Source organism: Trachypithecus francoisi, unplaced genomic scaffold (assembly GCF_009764315.1).
Source record: "Trachypithecus francoisi isolate TF-2019V2 unplaced genomic scaffold, Tfra_2.0 Lachesis_group13, whole genome shotgun sequence".
Lineage (NCBI taxonomy): Eukaryota > Metazoa > Chordata > Mammalia > Primates > Cercopithecidae > Trachypithecus > Trachypithecus francoisi.
Window position 1 is genome coordinate 114182565 of NW_022681458.1, and position 25900 is coordinate 114208464.

Here is a 25900-nt window from a genome sequence, read left to right on the forward strand (position 1 = left end):
TCCCCACAGTAGGACCCAGTGTGTGATGTTCCCCTTCCTGTGTCCAAGTGGTCTCATTGTTCAATTCTCACCTGTGAGTGAGAAAATGTGGTGTTTGGTTTTCTGTTAGTGTGACAGTTTGCTGAGAATGATGGTTTCCAGCTGCATCCATGTCCCTTTGTAGGGACATCCTTTTTTATGGCTGCATAGTATTCCATGGTGTATATGTGCCACATTTTCTTAATCCAGTCCATCACTGATGGACATTTGGGTTGATTCCAAGTCTTTGCTATTGTGAATAGTGCCACAAAAAACATATGTGTGCATGTGTCTTTATAGCAGCATGACTTATAATCCTTTGGGTATATCCCCAGTAATGGGATGGCTGGGTGAAATGATGTATTTCTAGGTCTAGATCCTTGAGGAATCGCCACACTGTTTTTCACAATGGTTGAACAAGTTTATGGTCCCACCAACAGTGTAAAAATGTTCGTATTTCTCCACATCTTCTCCAGCAACTGTTGTTTCCTGATGTTTTAATGATTGCCATTCTAACTGGTGTGAGATGGTATCTCATTGTGACTTTGATTTGCATTTCTCTGATGGCCAGTGATCATGAACCTTTTTTCATGTGTCTGTTGGCTGTATGCATGTCTTCTTTTGAGAAGTGTCCGTTCATATCTTTTGTCCACTTTTTCATGGGGTTGTTTTTTTTCTTGTAAATTTGATTGAGTTCTTTATAGGTTCTGGATATTAGCCCTTTGTCAGATGAATAGATTGCAAAAATGTTCTCCCATTCTGTAGGTTGCGTGTTCACTCTGATGGTGGTTTCTTTTGCTGTGCAGAAGCTCTTTAGTTTAATTAGAACCCATGTGTCAATTTTGGCTTTTGTTGCCATTGCTTTTGCTGTTTTAGACATGAGGTCCTTGCCCATCCCTACGTCCTGAATGGTATTACCTAGGTTTTCTTCTAGGGTGTTTATGGTATTGGGTCTAACATTTAAGTCTCTAATCCATCTTGAATTCATTTTTGTATAAGGAGTAAGGAAAGGATCCAGTTTCAGCTTTCTACTTATGGCTAGCCAATTTTCCCAGCACCATTTATTAAATAGGGAATCCTTTCCCCATTTCTTGTTTCTCTCAGGTTTGTCAAAGATCAGATGGCTGTAGATGTGTGGTATTATTTCTGAGGACTCTGTTGTGTTCCATTGGTCTGTATCTCTGTTTCAGTACCAGTACCATGCTGTTTTGGTTACTGTAGCCTTGTAGTATAGTTTGAAGCCAGGTAGTGTGATGCCTGCCGCTTTGTTCTTTTGGCTTAGGATTGTCTTGGCAACACGGGGTCTTTTCTGGTTCCACATGAACTTTAAAGAAGTTTTTTCCAATTCTGTGAAGAAAGTCATTGGTAGCTTAATGGGGATGGCATTGAATCTGTAAATTACCTTCGGTAGTATGGCCATTTTCACAATATTGATTCTTCCTATCCATGAGCATGGCATGTTCTTCCATTTGTTTGTGTCTTCTTTTATTTCACTGAGCAGTGGTTTGTAGTTCTCCTTGAAGAGGTCCTTTACATCCCTTGTAAGTTGGATTCGTAGGTATTTTATTCTGTTTGAAGCAATATTTTGATCAATCAGTTTGATATAGCTCTATATTCTTAGAATCTTAACAATTTTATCAGTTTAGAGGCCTTTTATACCTTTTGTTCAATTTATTGCTAAATATTATGTATTTTAATACTACTGTAATTTCTAATTATTTGTTGCTTATATATACAAATACTCCATATCTTCCAAACTTGCTAGACACAGATACAAGTTACATTTTTTTTTTGGTAGATTCCTAAGATTTCCTGCATAGACAATCATGCCACCTCTAAATACAGATTTAATCTTTGCTTTCTAATGTGTGGTGAACTTTTTTCCTTCTTTATTGCATACATTCTCCAATGTAATGTTTAATAGATGAGGTAAAAACAGACATCCTTTCTGCATTTTTGATCTTAGAGGAAAAGCATTCAGTTTTAATCATTAAATGTTTTATCGTATATGCCTTTTATCAGGTTGAGAAATTTTGCTTATATTATTAGTTTGCTGAGAGTTTTACCATAAATGGAGATTCAGTTCTGTTAAATGCTTGAGATTACTGTTATATATTTTTCTTCATTAATTTAATGGTATGATTATTTAAATAGCCTTACATTCTTGCAATTAATCATGATGCATTATGTTTTTATGTATCAGTGGATTTAATTTTCTTAACAAATTTTTGTATTTATTTATTTATTTTTTTTTTTTTTGAGACGGAGTCTCGTTCTGTCGCCCAGGCTGGAGTGCAGTGGCCGGATCTCAGCTCACTGCAAGCTCCGCCTCCCGGGTTCACGCCATTCTCCTGCCTCAGCCTCCCGAGTAGCTGGGACTACAGGCGCCCGCCACCTCGCCCGGCTAGTTTTTTGTATTTTTTTAGTAGAGACGGGGTTTCACCGTGTTAGCCAGGATGGTCTCGATCTCCTGACCTCGTGATCCGCCCGCCTCGGCCTCCCAAAGTGCTGGGATTACAGGCTTGAGCCACCGCGCCCGGCCTTTTTTGTATTTATTTTTATGAAACATGTTGCTGTGCACTTTTCTTATATCTTTGGTTTCGGTATCAGGATAATGTTGACCTCATATGAGTTTGAAAATGCTTTCTGCAACTCTATTTTCTGACAAAATTGTAAAATTGGAAACGTTTCTTCCTTCAATGTTTGGTGGAATGTCCCAGGGATATCATCTGAAACTGGAGTTTTCTTTGTATGAATGTTTTACCTAAAATTCTAATTTCTTCCATCACTGTTTACTTTGATATACAGCTATTTAGGTTATATATTACCTTTTAAGTGAGTCTGGTACTTGCTGTCATTTAAGATAGTTGCCATTTCATCTAAAATTTGGACTTTATTGACAGATATCTTTAACGCTGATAAGAACTGCAGTGATGCCATGTTCCTTTTTCCTGATATTTGTGGTTTTTCCTCACATTTTTTAATCACCCTGGCTTATCAACTTTACCGATCTTCCCATTCTTCTGTTTTTTATTTTATTGTTTAATTGTAATTTGTTTTCTAATTAACATGAACTCTATTTCTTTAAAAATGTCAAATCTGTAATCTGTGTCTCAAAGCACTGCTTTAGATGAAGATTAGAAATTGACGTTTTCTTATTTAATGCTATGTTTTTTACTGTCTACATTACAATATTTCAAGTATCTCTGTGTTATTAATTTCTAATTGAATCCCCCGAAGGCATATAACAAAACCTTGTATTATATACGTAAATTTAAAATACTGAGACCTGTTTTATGGCTCAGAAAGCAATCTATCATATTACGTGTTCACGGTTTTCTTGAAGAATGTATATTCTGCTGTTGCGGTTTGCGTGACTGTCCTATGAGTATTACTTACCTTCTTTTGGTTTTACAATTATTTTTAATCTGAATTTTTAAAGATCAAATCTCTCCCCAAGTTACTCAGCATTAGTCAGATTTGACTGTATTCTAAATTTAAGTCTTTGGTTTACATGAAAATTAGAATTCACAGAAAATGAATTGTCTTTTAGTGTGTTCTCAAAAAACGTTGAAAAAGTAACAAAGTTAGTACCTTTTTAAAACTGAGATTTCTTGGATTAACCGAAATGTGTGTGAGGAAAAATATTGAATCAAGAAAACTGCTTCTCAAATTTTAGCCACATATTTCTGTTGTTAATCTACCCTAAACACTAGCAGAAAGTCTCAGCTCACAGTGATGGTGTATTAAGAATAAGGATTATATGATAAGTTTTAAAACTTATCTATAATAACAGATAAATGTTGGTGACATTTGACAAAGTATCTGAACAGCTGGTGGTCCAGTCAAGTTGACACATAATAGTTAACACATAATATTAACCATCATACAGACCCTGAAGAAGAATAAAATAATTATGTGCTATTTATTTAAGATATATTTTGCATTTAAAGGACAGCCATCTGATAGTATGTCACAAATGAAGAAAGTACATATACAAAATTAAGTTAGTAAAGCACATAGTTCTAGCCAGACCCTTTCAAATCTTTAACTCTGTGCAGTTATGTGGAGAAGATTTTAGAGTAGACACACTGCCTTGATATTTAAATTATACTTGTAAGGCTATACATATGGTAATATTGTAGTACATAGAAATAAGATACCATTACAAAACTTGAGTTTATATATATATGCATTTGTATAAAATTGAATCTTAGGATTACAGTATAATGAGGTACAGACCAACAGGGGAGACATGAGTTTTATTAAAGATGCTTATCTGAGATGCCTTTGTAGACAAATTGCCTCAAATGCCCATCACTGCCATGGAAGCTGTAATTTTATACATCTGATTCACAAAGTGAGTAGTGAATATCATTTCTTGGTGCACAGATATCTGCCTCTTGTCAGGCAGTTTTCAAATTTCATCTCTTCGTCTTTGACAAGTTGGAATTAGAGTCCTCAGTTTCAAAGTGATTGGTGTGAAATGCTGTTAGGATAAAAAGCACTGTGATACCATGAAAAGCAAAATCATAAATAACTAATCCATAACACCATAAACTCACAATACAGAAATGTTTTCAAAGCACACACATACACATAGTAAAAAAATAAAATAAAATTGTCATTTACACTGCAAGAGAAAATTTGTTTTTGGTCAGTAGCTGCTGGATATTCTCTCAAAAGCATGTTTCCTTTTCAATTTTTATTACAAGTCAAAATGTTCATCCTCACTATGTAGACATTTATCAAGTGTATTGAGGACCATCTTTCTTTCACTAAAACAGAGGCTATTAATTCTAGGAAACTCAAAATTGAGGCAAATATCTCACAATGCATAGGAGTCAGGGCTGCCTCCAACTTTTCTGATACCACCCAGAGGATGCCCTCACTTTTCTCCAGATTATCATGAATACATGGCTTGATCTCATTCTGATGCAAATAACACCCATGACCAGATGACAATAGAGAGGCTCCAGATTGGGAAGGAAACCCAATGGAATCAATCCACATAGCTCAAAAGAAGGCAAAGACAAGGATGTGGTTTTAAAAATCAATTCAGATGAATGAATTGCTGCCAGGAATAGAACTGAAGATTTCATTTTCAATAACTACCTAATTACATCAAAATTAATTTTCTGAATGGGTTTCTATTGTTATGTTTAAAAGTTATTGGAAAATTCTGATAGGTAAATACTTTTGTTCTATCATTTTTGGTGCAAGTCCCCTTGTTAGGGCATGGCTCTATGAGATAAAAGTTAAAATTAATATGTTAATACATATAAGAATGAATACGAATGCACACATAATGAAAATTATATGTATAATCTATGGATGTATATTAATAGAAATCTAGTTGACTCTTACACAATACAGGTTTGAACTCTGCGGGTCCACTACATGCCTATTTTATTCTGTATCTGCCACTCATGAAACAGCAAGACCAATACTTCCTCTGCCTTCTCATTGTGAATATGGCAAGGATGAAGACCTTTCTGATAATCAGAAAATACATAAATATATTTTCTCTAGTTTATTATAACCATAGTATACAACATACAAAATGTGTTTATTCACTGTTTATGTTATTGGCAAGATTTCTGGTTACAGTAGCCTATTAGTGGCTACAGAGTCAATAGTTAATACATAGATTTTCACCTGTGTAGGGAGCGAGTGCTAACCCTTTGTTTAACTTCCTAGCTTTTTCATACTTTTAAAAAATGTGATCTATAAAAGGTAAATCTTTGTTTTTGATGACAGGTGATATCTTAGGTTCACAAAATTTAATCTATGAAGTAGATGATGTAATCTTTAAAAAAACTCAAAAATGAGACAAAAATTGTAGGGAAATAATGAATGTTAAGATGTACTTCACCTGCTTGGTGAATATATTAACAGGTATAATTTTTTAGATGCTAGGCATAGTTTTGATGATGCCTCCCTTCCTCCTCAGAGGGAATCACTTCAATAAATTTGTGTTTTATACCACATGCATATTTTCCATGACATGTGCATACTCATGCACATTTTTAATTATACATATAGAATTAAAATGATATATTTAATAAGAGATGATGCATTCTGCTGATTTTTACCTTATGTTTTGAAATTTATCCATGTTAACAAATGTAGTCTGCGTTGATTCACCTTATATCACTGAAGCAGTGTTATAAATGATCTTTTATATGTGTCCAATTTGTTGGACAGTACAATAACTATTGTAATTGTGCACATCTGTAGACAGCCTAGTTACTAGAATATGCCTAAGTGAAATTTCTGATATGTTGCCAAATTATTCTCCCCATTAGATTTTCTAATTTATAGATTCATCAACAGTTTGTTTATATTCTTGCTAAGAATGTAAGACTATACTGTAAGAATGTTGTACAATATTTTTTGGTATTCTTGCCAATTTTCTGCATTGATGATTTTTGTATTTTAAATACCCAAATATGCCATCTTTTAGTTGGAACCAAATATTGGATATGCTGAAAAAGGCAGATGAGTAACCTCAAACCTCAACCTGAGTAACAAAACATTTTCCATGTACTTTCTTGTGGCTGATTTTGCTAACCCTGCTTAAATCAAATTAAGAGACCCATCCCACCAGTACTATGTGTTTTTAGTATTTTTATAATGATTTGCAGTTTTGTTTGTTAGGTTCCCTGAATACTAATCCTCTCTCAGCTATGTGTATTGAAAAGATCTTGAGCATAGCATTTTATTATATTTATATGAAAATAATGGTACAACATAGATAATACCCTCAACATAATCTTTAATATTGTATTGGACACTTTCTATTCTCTACCTCTTATATTCATATAAAAGGCTTTAAGTTGGTTGGGCATGGTGGCAGGATTGATTTAGCACAGGAGTTCAAGACGAGCCTGGGCAACATGATGAGAGCCCCATCTCTACAAAAAAATACAAGAAATAGCCAGGTGTGGTGGCGTATACTTGTAGTCCCAGTTACTGGGAAGGCTGAGGCAGGAGGATTGCCTCAGTCCTGGAGGAAGAGGTTGCATTGAACCCTGATCATGCTACTGCACTCCAGCCTGGGCAACAGAACAAGGCTGTCTCGGAAAAAAAAAAAAAAAAAAGTCTTTAAATTATGCTTTTAAAATTTATGTCATTGGCTGGGCAGAGTGGCTCATGCCTGTAATCCCAGCACTTTGAGAGACTGAGGCGGGCAGATCACTTGAGGTCAGGAGTTTGAGACCAGCCTGGCCAACATGGTGAAACCCCATGTCTACTAAAAATACAAAAAATTAGCTAGGCGGGTGGCACATGCCTGTAATCCCAGCTACTGGGGAGACTGAGGCAGGATAATTGTTTGAACCTGGGAGGCAGAGGTTGCACTGAGGCAAGATTGTGCCACCGCACTCCAGACTGGGTGACAGAATGCAATTCCGTATCAAAAAATAATATAAAATGTATGTCATTAACCTAATTTAGAATTGATTTACACTCATGGTGTTTTGGGAGGCATCTATCCACCTACCTATTTACGTATTTTTTCAATGTAGCTAATTTATTGCCCTATCACTTATGGTAGTAGTTTTCTTAAAAGCCATGATGTCTGTTTAGAGGAGGGTCCCCCACCTTGCTTTGCCTTAGAAGTTGTGCTAGTGAGGTAGATATGCCATAACAAAATACCATGGACTGGGTGGCTTAAATGACAGAAATGTATTTTCTCACAGTTCTGGAGGTAAGAAGTCCAGATCCAGGTGCTGTTAGATTTGACTTCTGGCAAAGTCTGTCTTCCTTGTTGCTGTGCCTTTACATGGCCTTTAAACATCTCATATAGAGATAATATTTATTCATTGAGTTTTTTTTTCCTTAAAAAGGACACACGTGACAGGTCCAAATAAGATTTGCACTAGAACTTTTAGTCCAAATGAGACTTCTTGAAAATAAAAAAGTTAATGCATGTGGGTGTGTGTGTGTGATGGTGAAGCACTATGTATTCTGTTCACATTTTTGAAAAAAAAAGTTTGTTTGAGATGGAGTTCAAACTCTTGTGGCCCAGGCTGGAGTGCAATGGTGTGATCTTGTCTCACTGCAACCTCCTCCTCCTGAGTTCAAGCGATTCTCTTGTCTTAGCCTCCCGAGTGGTTGGGATTACAAGTGTGCACCAACATGTTTTAGTAGAGACGAGGTTTTGCCGTGTTGGCCAGGCTTGTCTCGAACTCCTGACCTCAGGCGATCCACTGGCCATGGCCTCCCAAAGTGCTGGGATTACAGGTGTGAGCCACTGCAACTGGCCTGAAAACAACTGGCCTGAAAAAAATATTTTTAAGATACTAAAGCTGATGACTTTTATGGTTGTTGACAAAAATCTCTAATGCCAATGCCTATCTCTGTAAAAAGCAATAATATGAGGAGCTTGATTTCCTGCTAAGGTAGAAAAGGTGAGAAGATTTTTCAAGTAGTATAGGAGCTCCATCTGTGACAAGAAGCAGAAGCATTCATTTCCACTTGATATTTTTTGTTATTAATCATAACTTTAAGCAACATTCTTTATCTGCCTTTAAAATGTTGACTCAAAATGTTGAGTCTTTTAGTAGTTTTTAAAATGGACATGCAAGAGGTATAATTTTCTCTTATTGCATCAGCATACACCTAAAGAGTAATAATATATAGATTTGAAGGCCAGGCATGCGGGCTCACATCTGTAATCCCAGCACTTTGGAGGCTAAGACAGAAGGATAGCTTGAGACGGAGCTCAAGACCAGCTTGGGAAAAATGGCAAGATCCTGTCTCTACATAATTTGTAAAAATTAGTCAGGTGTGGTGATACACACCTGTAGTCTCAGCTACTTAGGATGATGAGGCGGGAGGACTGCTTGACTCCAGGAAGTCAAGGCTGCAGTGAGCTGTGTTTGTGCCACTGCACTCTAGCCTGGGTGACAGAGACCCCGTCTCAAAAAATAATCATCATCATGTTTTTTAAAGGACGTGGCCACCATAGAAGGGGAGTAGTGAAGCTGCAGTACCTTGATGAACAATTTCAGAGTTATCTAGATTAGAAAATACATAACACTGGAAGTATATCAGTGGGAACACAGAGTGTCATTTGAGAGATGATTCACTTTTCCAGGCCATCAACCAGTTTGAAAATTTTGGCAGGACACATGTCTTTATTAAGGGTTTTCCAATGTTTTAGGACTTCTTTTCTTTGCAATCTGGTAAGTAGTTTTATAGAATGCTTCCAGAAAAGGTTTTTAAGCAGTGAAGACCCTAATCATGAAATGTCACCTTGGAAGTTTTAGAATTCTCATTTGAACTGTCTCACTTCTCTCACCTCTTTACAAATACTGATCATACAGTTGTAAACAGGAAATACTGAACGAAGCTTAGGTGTCTCAATCACCAATGTGAGGACATGCAGCTTTCCCTGAATGGTGGCTCATGGCTTTGAAGTGCCTGTGTGCGTAAGAAGAGGCCAGATGACTGACAACATGCATTCCAGCCCAGACTATAATATAACTACTGCAATGGTGTAGACGTCATGAATATAAATGAGGTTTTTAGATATCTGGAAAAACATCAGTTGACCATAAAAACATTTTTACTTTCTATTGGTGTCATTTATATTTTTAGTCTTAAAGTTATAATTGAAGAAAATACTAAGTTTTGTTTAGAGGCTATAAAGATATAATGTTTAAGACTTAAATATCCTTGTTTTAAAAGTAAATATAAATTTTATTGTTTTCTTCAAGCTATGGCACAGGTATGTGTTTAAATGTACACAGTATACAAATTATTTTGTATATATGCCACATTTTTAAAATTAAAAACAAATTTATATTATTTGAATTAAGTATTCACACTTGGACAAGAGTCAGACGTTTCTAATGGAGAGATGAAAGTAGCCAGTACTCTCTTACTTTGGGGATACACATTGCCTCAACATTTTCAGGGTGAATATACATAACAATTTTCATTTTCTGGAGTCTTTTTCTATACCTACGGTGAGGTAGATATGTAATCCTATATAGGTCTATTTACCGCAAATCATGTATATTACTACAGAAGGATAAAATTGACCTTGGTATTTGCTTCTAATTTGACTTATAAGAGATCCTTCACTTCTTATGCCTTCTTTCAATTTATTTATTTTACTAAACTAGATTTGGAAACCAGGTGCCTTAGTAAATATATATACTATATATATGGAAGTTATTTCCAAATGTGGTAGTATATATATGTACTTCTCTCTAACCCTCAAAAATATAATGGGTATCAACATTTCCTATATATATAGACACACTATATATATATATATTTACTTATTTCTAACCATTTTGTGACTCTCAAAAACATAATGGATATCAAGATTTCTACAAAATAGAAATTAAAGCACAATAATGATATTCCAGTTCTCAAAAACACATTTCCAGGCATCTCTACAATTGACAAATGAAACTTACTAGAGTAATGCAAAAAAATTGCTCTGTGCATGTGTGACTAGTATTCCTAGGTCATACTTTAGCTTATCCTACTATGTGGAAATGCTACTGCTGATCTATGAATTAGCCATTATCTCAAATTATTTTACTAGTTTTTTATGTACACTGTCTCCCACAAGCAGGGTCTCATGCTTCAGAGAGAGAGAGAGAGAGATAAATGGCAAGACTTAGACCTTGAGATAATCAGATGGATAGTGATGTCTTGGGAATGGCAGAGTAAGGTGTCTGAATACTAGGTCCGCTGATTCAAACTACTATCACCTGGCAAACACTGACAGAATCAGCTCTGTTTTTGAAACCTTGATATTTTGCTTTTGCACCTTTGGGATAATTGTGGGTTCTACAAAAGCAAAATATTAATGTTAAGGCACAGTCCTGGGTAGTCTGGCTTGCTATTGAAGTAACACAACTCAGAGCTACTCAGCACAAATTAAGAGAGTAGGATTATCTTTTAACTCCAGAGGCATTTAAACAAAAAAGAAAAACCTCTGTCCAGTCACTTGCTTGCTGCTGAGATAATGAAACATAGACTTCAGTAACTACACAGCATAAGGAATAAAATCTTTGCAAAAATAGTTTGGAAAGCTCACCAAATGGACAAGTAGAGCCCTAAAAAATTAACACCAGCAAACCCAGGGGAATGAGGAGAATGTAATTCCCAGAGTTACCACATGTAAATATTCAAACTGCACAGTGTTATGAGGAGAATCTAATTCCCAGAGTTGCTGCCTTTAAATATTCAAACTCCACAGTTGTGTTTTTTTTTAACAATCACAAGGCATAAAAAGAAAAAGGAAGTATGGCCTATTCACATGGGGGGGGAAAAAAAAGACAGCTGGTTGTGAGGAAGCACAGACACTGGAATTAGTAGATAAAACCTTTAAATTAACTATCTGAAAAATGCTTAATAGGCTAAAGGAAGTCATGACTAAAGAACTGAAGAAAATTGGGAAAGTAATGTCTAAAGAAGTAAAATATTAATAAAGAAGAAATAATAAAAAAGGATCCAAAGATGTATTCTAGTGCCAAAAAGTAAAATAGTTTAAATTAAAAAATAGTAAAATAATTCAACAGCAGCTTTCTGAAGGCAGAAGAAAGAATGAGTGAATTTGGAAATAGGAATTAGAATTATCAAATCAGGACAGATGAAAGAAATAGTCACTGAAAACTTCGTAAGTTTGATGGGAGGGTATGAGCTACACATTCAAGAACTTAAAAAATACTCCAAATAGGACCAACTCATAAAGATCCCAGACATAAACCATGATCAAATTTTTGAAAAGATAAAATATTGAAAACAAGCAAGTAGCAAGTTTTACATACAAGGGGTCCTCAATAGGACTAACAGCTAATTTCAGTAACTTTAGAACAAAATATTTAAAGTATTGAAAGAAAAAGAGTAAAGTCAGCCAAAAATTCTATGTTCAGTAAAACTACTCTTCAAATACACAAAAGTTGAGGAAATGATTTTCTGGTAGACCTTCCCTACAAAAATGCTAAAGTGAATCCTTCAAAATGAATTCAAGCACTACAGTATGCAAAGACATATGGAAAAGGTAAGGATGTTTGTTAGAAAGGTAACCATAGTTGTAAATATAAATGACAGTACTGTATTTTTTGTTTGTAACTCCTCTTATTTTCTACATGATATAAAAAATAATACATGAAATATATAAATCCATGTTAATTTACACAGTGTATGAAAGATAATATTTATGAAGTAGTAACTTAAAGACAGGATTAGGCTGAATAGGGGCAAAGTTTTCATATGTTAGAGATGATAAATTGCAAGCTAAATTGTTATAAATTTGGATGTTGATTGTAATCCACATGGTAACCACTATGAAAATACCTAAAAAGGGAAGACAAAAGAGATGAGAAATGAATAAAAAGGGTGCAATACAAAAAAAAAAAAAAATAAATCAAACACTTAAAGAAATATGTTTAATGGAGAAAATGATAAAGTGGATAGATCAGCTAAACACAAGATAGAAAATTGAGAATTTGAACAACATATCAGCAAGACCTAACAGACATATTGAATAACCCACCAACAAAAGCATAATTTTCATTCTTCTTTTTTTTTTTTTTTTTTTTTTTTTTTTTTTTTTTTTTTTTTTTTGAGGCTGAGTCTCGCTCTGTCGCCCGGACTGGAGTGCAGTGGTCAGATCTCAGCTCACTGCAAGCTCCGCCTCCCGGGTTTACGCCATTCTCCTACCTCAGCCTCCCGAGTAGCTGGGACTACAGGCGCCCGCCGCCTCGCCCGGCTAGTTTTTGTATTTTTAGTAGAGACGGGGTTTCACCGTGTTAGCCAGGATGGTCTCGATCTCCTGACCTCGTGATCCGCCCGTCTCGGCCTCCCAAAGTGCTGGGATTACAGGCTTGAGCCACCGCGCCCGGCCAATTTTCATTCTTCTTAATTCTCTGGAATAGATCATATATGGGGCCACAAAACAAGCCTCAAATTGTAAAATACAGAAATTATACAAAATATATTTTCTAAACAGAATGGAATAAAGCTAAAACTTAGTGATAAAGAAAACTTGGAAAATTCATAAATGCAGGGAAATTTAAAAACACACTTTTAAACATGTATTGATGTAGAAATCACAAAGGAAATTAGAAAGTATGTGGAGACCATGCAAACAAAAGCACAGTACACCAAAAGTGATTAAGTGCGGCAAAACAGGTGTTGGGGGGATCTATAGCTGTAAACATCTACATTAATGAAGAAGAAGCATAAACTAGACCCAGCGGTAGGTGAAGCAAGGAAATAGATCAGACTAGAGACAAATGAAATAAAGACGAGAACAAACAATAGAATCAATGAAAACAAAAGCTGTTTCTTTAAAAAGATCAGTAAAATGGCAAACCTTTAACTTAAATAAAATCAGAGCTGAATAAATCAGAGCTGAAGGGAGGGACATAACTGCTGACCTTACAGATACAAAGGGATTATAATGTGATGCTGTGAACAAGTGTAGGTTGACAAATTAGATGAAAAATATGTAGAAACACACATTACAAAACTGATTCAAGAAACTCTGAACAGAACTAAGTCAGCAAATTGAACCGGTATTTAAAAATGCTCACAAGAAAAAATATCACATTGATGGTTTTAATAAATATTTACAAGAAAAAATATCACATTGATGGTTTTAATAAATATTTGTTAGAATTTCACCAACAAAGCCAATTCTCAAAATTTTTCAAAAAATAGAAGAGAATGGAATACTTCCTATGAGGCCAACAAAGCCAGGGGATGGGAGGAAGGAATAAACATCACAAGCAAGAAAATAAATAAATAAACATATATATGTCTATAATAAACAAACAAACATATATGTGTATATATGCAAATTCCATCACACATAACAGCAAGTAAAATCAGAGCATATTAAAAATATTATACATGATGACCAAATGTGATTTATCCCAGGAATGAAAGGGTAGGTCTGTATATCATAACCAATTATTTAATCAAATTAATATACCACATTAATAGAAAAGCATGACAAAAATCCAACATCCATTCATGATAAAAAAAAAAAAAAATACTCAATGTGCAAAAATTGAAAGCAAATTCTTCCATATGACAAAGGGTATATATGCAAAGCCAACACCTAGCATCATAGCCAGTGGGAGAAGACTAGAAATCTTTAGTACTAAAATCGGAAACAAGACAAGGATGTCGATTTTTACGACTTCTGTTTGACATCCTGCAGGGTGTTCTAGCCAGAGTATTTAAGCAAGAAATGGAATTAAAAGGCAGTCAAATTGGAAGGAAAGAACTACCTCTACTTGCAAATGCCAATATGCTAAATGCAGAGAATGTCGAAGAATATACACATATATACAATACATGCACATAAATTCACAAACTACTCAAGCTAATGAATTAATTTAGAAAGCCTGGAAGGCACAATAAAAATCAATTGTGATTCTATACATAAGCAATGAACAATACAAAGGATGAAATTAAGAAAATTTCTATTCAAAGTAGTACCCACAAGAATAACTAGAAATAAATTTTACCATTGAGAGGAAAGATTTATACACTGAAGACTACAAAACATTCCTGAAAGAAATAAATACATGAAAAATGTATTCTGTGTTCATTAATTGAAATGGTTCATGTTAAAATAACTATACTTCCCAGTGATCTACCAATTTATGCAATCCCTATGAAAATCACAATGGCCTTATTCTTCCCAAAATGGGAAGTTAATGTTCAAATTCATATGAAGTCGCAACGTGTCCCAAATAGCTAAAAACATGTCTTGAAAAAAGAACAAATTTGAAGAACTCACATTTTTTTTTTTTTTCTCAAAACTTACCAAAAAGCTATTGTAATCAAAAGATTGTGCTACTGGCAGAAAAGATGGACATAAACATGGAATCATACTGAGCGTCCAGAAAAAAATCATATTTATGGTCATTTAATACTTGGCAAAGTTGTCAAGACTATTTACTGAGAGACAGAATGGTCTTTTCAGAAAATGGTATTGTGGCAACTGGATATCCAACGTGTAAAATAATGAAATTGGACTACATATAACAGTTATTCAACATGGATTAATCACCTAGATATAATATCTAAAACTTTTAAAGTCTTACTTCATGACCTTGGATTTGGCAATTGATTGTTACATGTGAAACTGAAAGCCTGGGCAACAGAAGGAAAATGGATAAATTATACTACCTCAAAAATTTTTTTAAATGTGCATCAAAGAACATTATCACAAAAGTAAAAAGATAACCTACAAAATGGAAATAAATATTTTCAAATCTTACGTCTGATAAGGGTCTAATATCTAGGACATATAAAGAATTCCTATAACGAATACAAAGACAAAAAATTCTATTAAAAATGGGCAAAGGGATTGAACAGCTATGTCTCCAAAGAAGATATACAAATCGACAAGCTCATAAGCAAAGATACTCATTAGTTATTAGTGATGCAAATCAAAACACAATGAAGTACCATTTTACATGCACTAGGATGGTAATTTTTTTAAAAAAGAAAATTGACAAGCATTAGTGAGGATATAGGGCCATCAGAGTCCTTGTACATTTCTAGTAGAGGTATAAAATGCTTCAGCTGCTGTGCAAAATAGCTTGGAGATTCTTCAAAAAATTAAACATAGGTTGGCCATCAGCAAGATGGTAGAATAGGACTCCCCAGAACTCATGCCCCTGCAGAAACATCAATTTGAACAACTATCCATGCATGCAAAAACCTTCACAAGAGCTATGAAATTCAGATTGGTAGATTTCAGCACCTGCTGTAACACGGAACTGAAAATCGATGCATTGAAGAGAGTAGGAACGACTGTTTTACAGTACTCACATCATCCCTCTTCCAGCACCAGGCAGCATAGTGTGGAGAGTGATACCCTCTGAATTAGAGAACAAGAGGAAAATGAGCACCAGATTTTGTCTCAGACCCTGAAACTGGACCCACCCCAGGAAAAGACAGTGGTGGACAGTCACCCATGGCCCCAGCCTGTAAACTAAGTGTCCCTGCCCAATGAAGCACTAAGGATTCCACAGCCTCAGTCTCCAGGCTTGTGTAGCCACCCCAGTGGCAGGTCAATCCCAGTGACCCTAGGCTCCAGACTGCCCCAGAACAGGCTAGCCCTGCAGCCATAGACTTCAAGCCTACCTCAGCATTAGGTAGAACCCCACAGCAACTGTCGTCATCAGGTTAGTACACATGGACTCCGCCTCCAGACCAGGACAACCCTTGGGACCCCAGAGTGCAGGTATGGTACCTGCATACTGAGTTTCCACGCATGTCTCAGCTCCAAGCAGAATCCCACAGCACAGGCTCCAGGCCTGCCAAATAGACTTGATCTCCACATCTTTACCAGTGCCAGGCTGACCCTACTGGCCCCAGGGTTCAGACTGCCATAAGCACTGGGAATAGCACCTCAGCCCCAGACTTTAAGGCCATCCTAGCATTAAGTAGGCCACCACAGCCCTAGTCATCAAGGTGGCAACTTCAGACTCATCTTCCTGTCTCATCTCTTTGAATTCAGGATCTAAACTCACCAAGCAAGGACAGCCCTTGTGACCTCAGACTCCACATTGTCCTGGTACCAGATTAGCATCCCTGGTGTAAAATACCAGGTAGACAACCCTGAACATAAGCTTCAGGCTTGTCCAGTATTGATCCAATTCCTATGGATCATGGCTTCACCCTTCAACTGGCTCCAGTAACCCAGGCTCCAGCAGACCCAAGATAAATCAGGTCTGTCTCTATGACTCACAGTCAGCCCAGAGTGTGGACCCAGGCTTTATGCCAGCCCCAGCACCTGGATGGCCCGAGGCCCCAGGCCTTTTTCCATAGCCCAAGCTCCAGAGGACCCACGTGCCAGGCCCACTCCAGTGCTAGGCCAGCTCCTGTGAACCCTGGTTTTGGGCTCACCCCCAGGGGTTGAAGCTTCAGGTCTAAAACATAGCTTATAACCTGAGAAAGATTAACATGACCAAGTAGGGAAAAAGAGTTGTAACCCAACTATATGATTGCGTGAATGTTACCTGAAAATGTGACTGTATAAATCAGCAGATAAATGCACAGTGGTGAGATTATTTTGACCTTTGAGATTTAATTTCTTTAGTGCTGCCTAGAAAACATCAATTGACATTCTATTTATATTTTACTATAATATTCCATGAATTACATGTAAGCCACCTGAAATCCTTTGTGAAGGAAGGCAGAAGAATAAAAGATTAAGAATATGATTGACAACCTAGAAGAAATGGAAGCTATTACCAATAAATGGCTTTCTCAGACATTCATGGTCATCTTTTCAAAAAAAATTGTTGTTTGTGATTGAAGTTATCAGTTTAAAATACACTATTGTGACTTTAAGATGTTTTATGCAATTGCAATGGTGACCCCAAGAAAAATATCTATAGAATAAACACAAAGATAAATGAGAAGGGAATCAAAACATGTTACTACGAAAGTTGGGCTGGGAGCAGTGGCTCACACCTGTAATGCCAGCACTTTGGGAGGCTGAGGCTGGCGGATCACTTGAGGTCGGGAGTTCAAGACCAGCCTGACCAACATGGAGAAACCACATCTCTACTAAAAATACAAAATTAGTTGGGTGTGGTGGCACATGCCTGTATTCCCAGCTACTTGAAAGACTGAGACAGGAGAATTGCTTGAATCAGGGAGGTGGAGGTTGGGGTGAGCTGAGATGGCACCATCGCATTCCAGCCTGGGCAACGAGAGTGGAACTCCATCTCAAAAAACGAAACAAAACAACAAAACATGTCACTACTGAAGTCAACACAATATAAAGGAAGGCAATGAGAAGGAAGGAGGAACAAATAAAGCTACAGAACACACTTAATAAAGTTAACAGAAGTGTAGTAGTAATTTCTGGTCTATGCGTTATTACCTTACCTGTCCTTTTGTAAATGGCTTATTTCACTTAGCATAACGTCCTTGAGGTTCATTTACATTGTCGTAGGTGACAGGGTTTCCTTCTTTTTTTAAGGCTCCATAATATTCGATCACATGTACATAACACATTTTCTTTATCCACTTTTTGTTAATCAACATTTGGGTTGCTTTTACTTCTTAGTTCTTGTAAATAATGTTGCAGCGAACATGAGTGTGAAAATATTTTGTCTAGATCATGCTTTTAATGTGTGTATATACCAAGAAGTGGGATTGCTAGATAATATGGTAATTCTATATTTAAGGAACCTCATTATTGTTTCCTAAAATGGCTGCACCATTTTTCATTTCCACCAACAGTGCACAAAAATTACAATTTTCCACACCAATATTTTTTATTTTCCATTGTTTTGATAGTGGCCATCCTAATGGAGCTGAGGCTATGATATCTCATTGTGGTTTTTATTTGCTTTTAGTTTATGATGAGTGATGTTGAACATTTTTTCATAGGCTTGTTGGTCATTTGTATATCTTCTCTGGGCAACTGTGTATTGAAGTCTTTTGGTCATTTTTTAATTGGTTATTTTTGTTGTTTTTGTTGCTGTTGAGTTGTAGAAGCTACTCATATATTCTGAATATTCATCCTTTATCATACATAGGATTTGCAAATATTTTCTCCCTTTCTATAGATTGCCTTTTCACTTTATTTACTATTTTGTGTGATAGAGTTTTTAAGTTTGATGTAGTCTTATTTGTCTATTTTTGTTTTGGCTGCCTGTGTTTTTCATACCTGTCCCAAGAAACCATTGCCAAATCTAATGGTCTGATGTTTTCCCCTAGAAGTTTGATAGTTTTAGCTGTTAAGTTTAGGTTTTTAATTCATTTTCAGTTAATTTTTGTATATGATATTAGGTAAGAGTCTAAATGTATTCTTTTTCATATGGAGATCCAATTACCTCAAAACGATTTTTTCACAAAAAGACTGACAGTTCACCGTTATGTAGTCTTGGTCCCTTGTCAAAGATCCTTTGGCTGTATATGTAAAGGTTGATTTCTAGGTGCTCTGTTTTGTTCCATTGATGTCTATATTGGTCTATATGCCAATGACACACTACGTTGAGATCCATTGCTTATAGCATGTTGTGAAATTAGGAAATGTAAGAACTTCATATTCGTTAGTACTAGTTTGGATATGTGGGTCTCTTGAAATTGAAATTTCCTGTAAGTTTTGGTGCTACTTTCTATTTCTTATAAAAATTGCCAGCTGGGTGTGGTGGCTCAAGCCTCTAATCCCAGCACTTTGGGAGGCTGAGGCAGACAGATCATGAGGTCAGGAGATCGAGACCATCCTGCCCAACATGGTAAAATCCCGTCTCTACTAAAATGCAAAAATTAGCTGGGCATGGTGGTGTGTGCCTATAGTCCCAGCTACTCAGGGGGCTGAGGCAAGAGAATTGCTTGAACCTGGGAGGTGGTGGTTGCAGTGAGCTGAGATCATGCCACTGCACTCCAGCCTGGCAACAGAGCAAGACTCCATCTCAAAAAAAGAAAAAAAATGCCATTTAGATTTTGATAGCAATTGCATCTGTAGTTAACTAGGTTCTATAGACATTTTAACAATATAAAGTCTTCTAATCTATAAACACAGAATGGCTTTCTACTTATGTGTACTTCTGGTTTCTGTTAGCAATGTTAGCAATGCACTTCAATAGTATTTTTAACCAAATTTGAATGTTTATTTTTAGTGATTACTAATAGTCAAGGACTACTGTCATTTTCTTAATTGTTTTCTATATATTTTGCTGATTTTTTATTCCTCCTTTCTCACTTCTCTTTGTATATATTTGATATATATTTTCTTTTTGGTTACAATTGCAAAAAAACTTCTTAACATTATAACAGTGTATTTTAAACTGATAACATTTTTTTTTTTTTCCAAACACAACAATAATGGATGACTGCCAAAACCATTTATTGACAGTTCAACAGTTTCCATTCCTTCCAGGTTGTCATTCTTCTCCTTACCTCTTTTTTCCCTGTTTAGTTCACAGAGAATTTGAGGTAAGATACAGGTAATACACTGACTATTCTAGTAAATTATAAATAGAACATCAATTAACATTTTTTTTTTAATGTGGTGGTGCACGCCTGTAGTCCAAGCCACCAGTAACGTGTTAAACATTACCAGAGAAGTTAAATCTCAACAAGGGTCACGACAGTTTTAGCACTGTGTATTTATCTACTGATCTATGTAATCACACATGTTTTTAGGCAACATTCACCCAATTATATGATTGGATTATAGCCTTCTTTCCTCTACTTGGATACTTTTATCTTCTCCAGATGTAAGATACATTTTCAGTCATTTGTTTATTCAACACATTAAAATAATTACGATATGCCAGGAACTGTACTGGTTACTATAGATATAGTAATAAGAGCAACAGTTGTCTCGCCTTTTATAAGGTTAGATTGTATTGGAGAAGGAGAAAATAAAAACCAAATGAATACACTATTGAAAAAAAAAGAAGAATGCAATAACGTGTTATTTTAGACACAGTTCTTTTGGTAAGGTGGTAAAAGGGCTATTTTGAGGAAATATTTATGCTGAGACTTAAGGAAACAAGTAAATAGGAAATAGGTAAATATACAGAGCAATAGTATGGGAGGCTTAGGGAATGCAAACTGCAAAGGCCCTGAGATACACAGAAAAAGAAAAGTATCAAGACCATTAAGCACAGAAAGACGAATATCATATGTTATCACTCATAGGTGGGAGCTAAAAAGGTGGATCACATGAAGGTAGAGAGTAGATGGGTAGTTACCAGAAGCCAGAAATGGTAGTGGGGAGGGAGAGCATTGAATAGAAGTTGACTAAAGGTACAAATATATGGTTTGGCAGAAGAAATAAGACCTATTGTTAGATAAATTGAGTGACTACAGTTATCTATTACAGATTTCAAAATAGCCAAAGAGGAATAATTTGAATCTTTCCAGCCTAAAGATAAAGGTTTAAGGTGATGATCTTTCACTAACATGATCTTTCAAATTATACAAATAAATTATTTCATGTATCCAAAAACTATGTACCTGTATTATGCATCCATAAAAATACATTTAAAAAAGAGACAAAAGGGAGTTTAAGTGATTCCAAGTTATAGAAGGAGATGAGAGAATGAAAAATGAAAAATCAGAGAGATAGGGAGGGCAAGATTTATAGGGTCTTATGGGCCAAGGAAGTGTTTTGAAGTTTATAACAGTGATGAGAAACCTCAGACATACTTTATATAAGATAAAAATACCTAATTTCCTTTTGAAAACTATTACTATTGTGGCTGTGTGGGAACTGCAGAATGTTGAAGACCATTTTCATGGAATTTGTAGTTGCCCAGGTTTGATATAATGGAAAATTTTGTTTAACTCAAGGGAAATTCAAATAAAGATTAATTTCATATTCTATCTGCACAGAAAAAATTACATATTGAATGTATAGTTATGTGTAGTTGGTAATGAAATGCAGGTTGATTTCTTTCTTTTTGCTTCTGCATGTTATAAAGGTCTTGTAATGAACATGCACCATTTTTACAGTGAAAGAATTATTTTCTCTATTAAGCCAGTAGAAAACAAAAAAGATCAGAAGCTGCTCTCCTTATTTCATACAAATCAATTTTAAAACAACAATGATCAGAAAGGACAAAGAAGGACATTACCTAATGATAACAAGTTGTATTCAATAAGACTTAACTATCATAAATATATATGTAACCAACACAGCGGCATGCAGATTCATAAAACAAGTTCTTAGAAACCTGTGAATAGGCTTAGATAACCACACAATAGTGGGAGACCTCAACACCCCATGGACATTATTCAACAGATCACTGAGGAAGAGAAAGAAGAAAATGTGGAACCTAAACTCAACACTTGACCAAGTGATCCTAACAGACGTCTACAGAGCACTCCACCCATCAACCACAAGTTGGTATTCTCATCTATACATGGCACATACTCTAAAATCAGCAACCTGCTTGGCCATAAGACAATTCTCAACAAATTCAAAAGAACTGAAATCATACCAACCACACTCTCAGATCACAGAGCAGTAAAAACAAATCAATACCAAGAAGATCTCTCAGAATCATACAATTACATAGAAATTAAATGTGCTTCTTCTGAATGACTTTAGGGTACACAATGAAATTAAGACAGAAATTTAAAAAAGAATTGAACTAACGAAAGATGCAACATAGCAGAATCTCTGGAACACAGCTAAAGCAGTGTTAACGGAAAGTTTATGGCACTAAAAGTCCACATCAAAAAGTTAGAAAGATCTCAAATTGGCAATCTAATATTATATCTAGAAAACCTGGGGAAATAAAAGAGCAAACCAACCCCAAAGCTAGCAGAAGAAAAGAAACAGCCAAAATCAGGACTGAACTCAACAAAATTAAGGAATGAAAAGTCACACAAAGATCAATGAAACCAACAGTTTGTTCTTTTTTTTTTTTTTGAGAGAGAGAGTTTCACTCTTGTTGCCTAGGCTGGAATACAATGGAGCAATCTTGGCTCACCACAACCTCTTTCTCCCAGGCTCAAGTGATTCTCCTGCCTCAGCCTCCTGAGTAGCTGGGATTACAGGTGCCCACCACTACGCCCGGCTATTTTTTTGTATTTTTAGTAGAGACAGGGTGTCACCATGTTGGCCAGGCTGGTTGCAAACTCCTGACCTCAGGTGATCCACCCGCCTCAGCCTCCCAAAATGCTAGGATTACAGAAATGAGCCACTGTGCCCAGCCAATGACATGCATGACCCATCACGCCTGTCCAAGTTGGTTCTTAAAAATAAAGATTGATAGACTGCTAGTGAGACTAATAAAGAAAAAAATATCCAAAGAAACACAGTCATAAATGACAAAGGGGACATTACCACCAACTCTACATAAATATAAAAACCCTCAAACGCTATTACGAATAATTCTATGCACACAAACTAGAAAACCTTGAAGAAATGGATATATTCCTGGAAACATACACCCTCCCAAGATGCAACCAGGAAGAAACTGAATCCCTGAACGAGCCAATAATGAGTTCCAAAATTAAATCAGTCAAAAAAAAAAAAAAAAAAAGTCTGGACCAGACTGATTCACAACTACATTCTACTGGAATTTGGCCATAGTGCTGAAAACAGTTTACAGATTTAATGCTATTCCTATCAAATGACCAATGACATTTTTCATAGGATTAGAAAAAAAAAAGATTGTAAAATTCATATAGTGCTAGGTGTGGTGGTTCACACCTGTAATCCCAGCACTTTGGGAAGCCAAAGTAAGAGGATAGCTTCAGCTCAGGAGTTTGGGACTAGCCTTGGCAGCATGGTGAAACTCAATATCTACAAAATTAAAAAAAAAAAAAAATAGTTGAGTGTGGTAGCTTGCACCTTTAGTCCCATCTGCTTCAGAGTCTGAAGTGGGAGGATTGCTTGAGCCTCATTGTGCCACTAGACTACAGCCTCTGGTCTGTGTGACAATGCAAGATACCATCTCAAAAAAAATGAAATACAGAAATAAATCACATGAAACAAAAAAAGAGCCAAAATAGCCAAATTAACACTAAGCACAGAGGACAACAGATTCATCAAGCTACTCAACTTCAAACTACGCTACAAGACTACCATAACCCAAATAGCATGGTACTAGTACAAAAACAGACACATAGACCAATGAAACAGGTTAGGAAACCCAGAAATAATGCTGCACACTTATAATCCTCTGATCTTTGACAAAGTCAACAAAATCAAGCAATGGGAAAATGACTTCATATTCAATACATAGTGCTGGGATGACTGGCTAGCCAAATATATGCAGAAAATTCAAACGGGACCCCTTTCTTTCACTACATACAAAAATCAACTTAGGATAGGTTAAAGACTTAAATGCAAAACTAAAAACTGTAAAAAACCCTAGAGGAAAACTTAGAAAATGCTATTGTGCACATAGGACCCTGACAAATATCTCATGATGAAGTCTGCAAAAGCAATTACAACAAAAACAAAAATTGATAAATGGGACCTAATTAAAGGGCTTCTGCACAGCAAAATATATCATTAGAGTAAACAGACAACCTACAGAATGGGAAGAAAAAAAATCACAAACTATACATCAAACAAAAGTCTGATATCCAGAATCTATTAGAAACAAAGTAGCAAACAAAACCAAACAACCACATTAAAATATGGGCAAAAGGCCATGAACATACACCTCTCAAAGATGACATACATCTTTTATTACATATATGCAGTCAGCTAGCATGTGAAAAAGCATTCCACATCACTCATTACAGAAATGTAAATCAAAATCAAAATAACATGCCATCTCATACCAGTCAGAATAGATATTATTAAAAATTCAAAAAATCCCAGATGCTGGCAAGGCTGTGGACAATAAGTGTTTACACTGTTAGTAGGAGTGTAAATTAGTTCAACTATTGTGGAAGACAGTGTGGCGATTCCTTATTGCTGTTATGGAGAAAGTCTCAGGGAACTGGATATAAAGGTCAAAGCAGCCACAACATCCCCTTAAGCCAAAGCCTAATTCGGAACAAGACTCTAATTCTCTTCACTTCTATAAAAGATCAGAGGTGAGAAAGCTGAAGAAGAAACTTAGAAGCTAGCAGAGGCTGCTTCATGAGGTGTAAGGAAAGAAGTCATCTCTGTAACATTAAAGTACAAGATGATGAAGTGTGCTAATGTAGAGGCTTCAGCAAGTTACACAGAAGATCTAGCTAAGATCATCGATGAAGGTAGCTACACAAAGCAACAGATTTTCAATGCAGACAAAACAGACTTATACTTAAAAATATACCGCCTAGGACTAAAAGAGAAGAATTCAATGCTTGGCTTCAAAGCTTCAAGGGATAAGCTGACTCTATAGTTAGGGACTAATGCAGTGGGTGACTTGAAATTGAAGCCAGTGTTCATTTGCTATTCTGAAACTCCTAGGCCCTTTAATACATATGTTAAATCTACTTTGCTATGCTCTTGAAATGGAACAACAAAGCCTGAATGACAGGGAATCTGTTTACAGCATGGTTTGATTGTTTTAAGCACAGTTGAGACCTACTGCTCAAAAAATAAGATTCCTTTCAAATAATGTATCTGGTTACCCAAGAACTCTCACGGAGGTGTGCAAAGGGATTCATGTTGATTTCATGCCTATTAACACAAGATCCATTCTGGATCAAAAAGTAATTTCAATTTTCAAGTCTTCTTATTTAAGAAATTCATTTCATAAGCCTTTAGCTGCTATAGATGGTGATTTATTTAATGGATCTAGAAAAAGGAAATTGAAAATCTTCTGGAAAGAATTGACCATTGTAGGTGCCATTAAGATCATTCATGATCCATGGGAGGTCAAAAGAGCATAGTTAAAAAGACAACAAAGTATTCTGAATGCTACATAAACTTAGTTGATCAAGCAGTGATAGGGTTGGAGATAATTGAATCCAATGTTGATAGAAGTTCTGCTGTGGGGAAATGCTATCAAACAGAATTGCATGTTATAGAGAAATATTTCATGAAAGGGTCAACTGATGTGACAAAATTACATTTTTTCTTATTTTAAGAAATTGCCACAGCTATCTGAATCTTTAGAAACTATCACCATGATCAACACAGTCAGCAGCCACCAGTATCGATGCAAGACCCTCCACCAGCAAAAACATTATAACTCACTGAAGGCTCAGATTATTACTAGCATTTTTAGCAATGAAGTATTTTTAATTCAGGTATATACATTGTTTTATTAAAAACACAATGCTATTGCACACTTAATGGACTATGTGTGCTAGGAAATCCAAAATGTGTGCAACTTCCTTTATTGCAGGGATCTGGAACCAAACCTGTAATATATTTGAGGTATGACTGTATTCAAAACTTAAGCAAAAAGAGCAGCATTAAGAAAAGATTTACAGAAATACAAACTACCATCAAAGA

The 25900-nt window shown here is 35.8% G+C and overlaps 1 long non-coding RNA gene across 1 annotated transcript in view; it reads right to left on the reverse strand.

Moving 5' to 3' along the window:
- Nucleotides 1-4261: 4261 nt before the first annotated feature.
- Nucleotides 4262-25900, reverse strand: part of LOC117095110 — a 172608-nt gene continuing 150969 nt past the window's right edge. The window contains exon 2 of the long non-coding RNA XR_004441820.1: nucleotides 4262-4507. This is a non-coding gene — a long non-coding RNA (uncharacterized LOC117095110). The remainder of the gene's footprint in view (nucleotides 4508-25900) is intronic.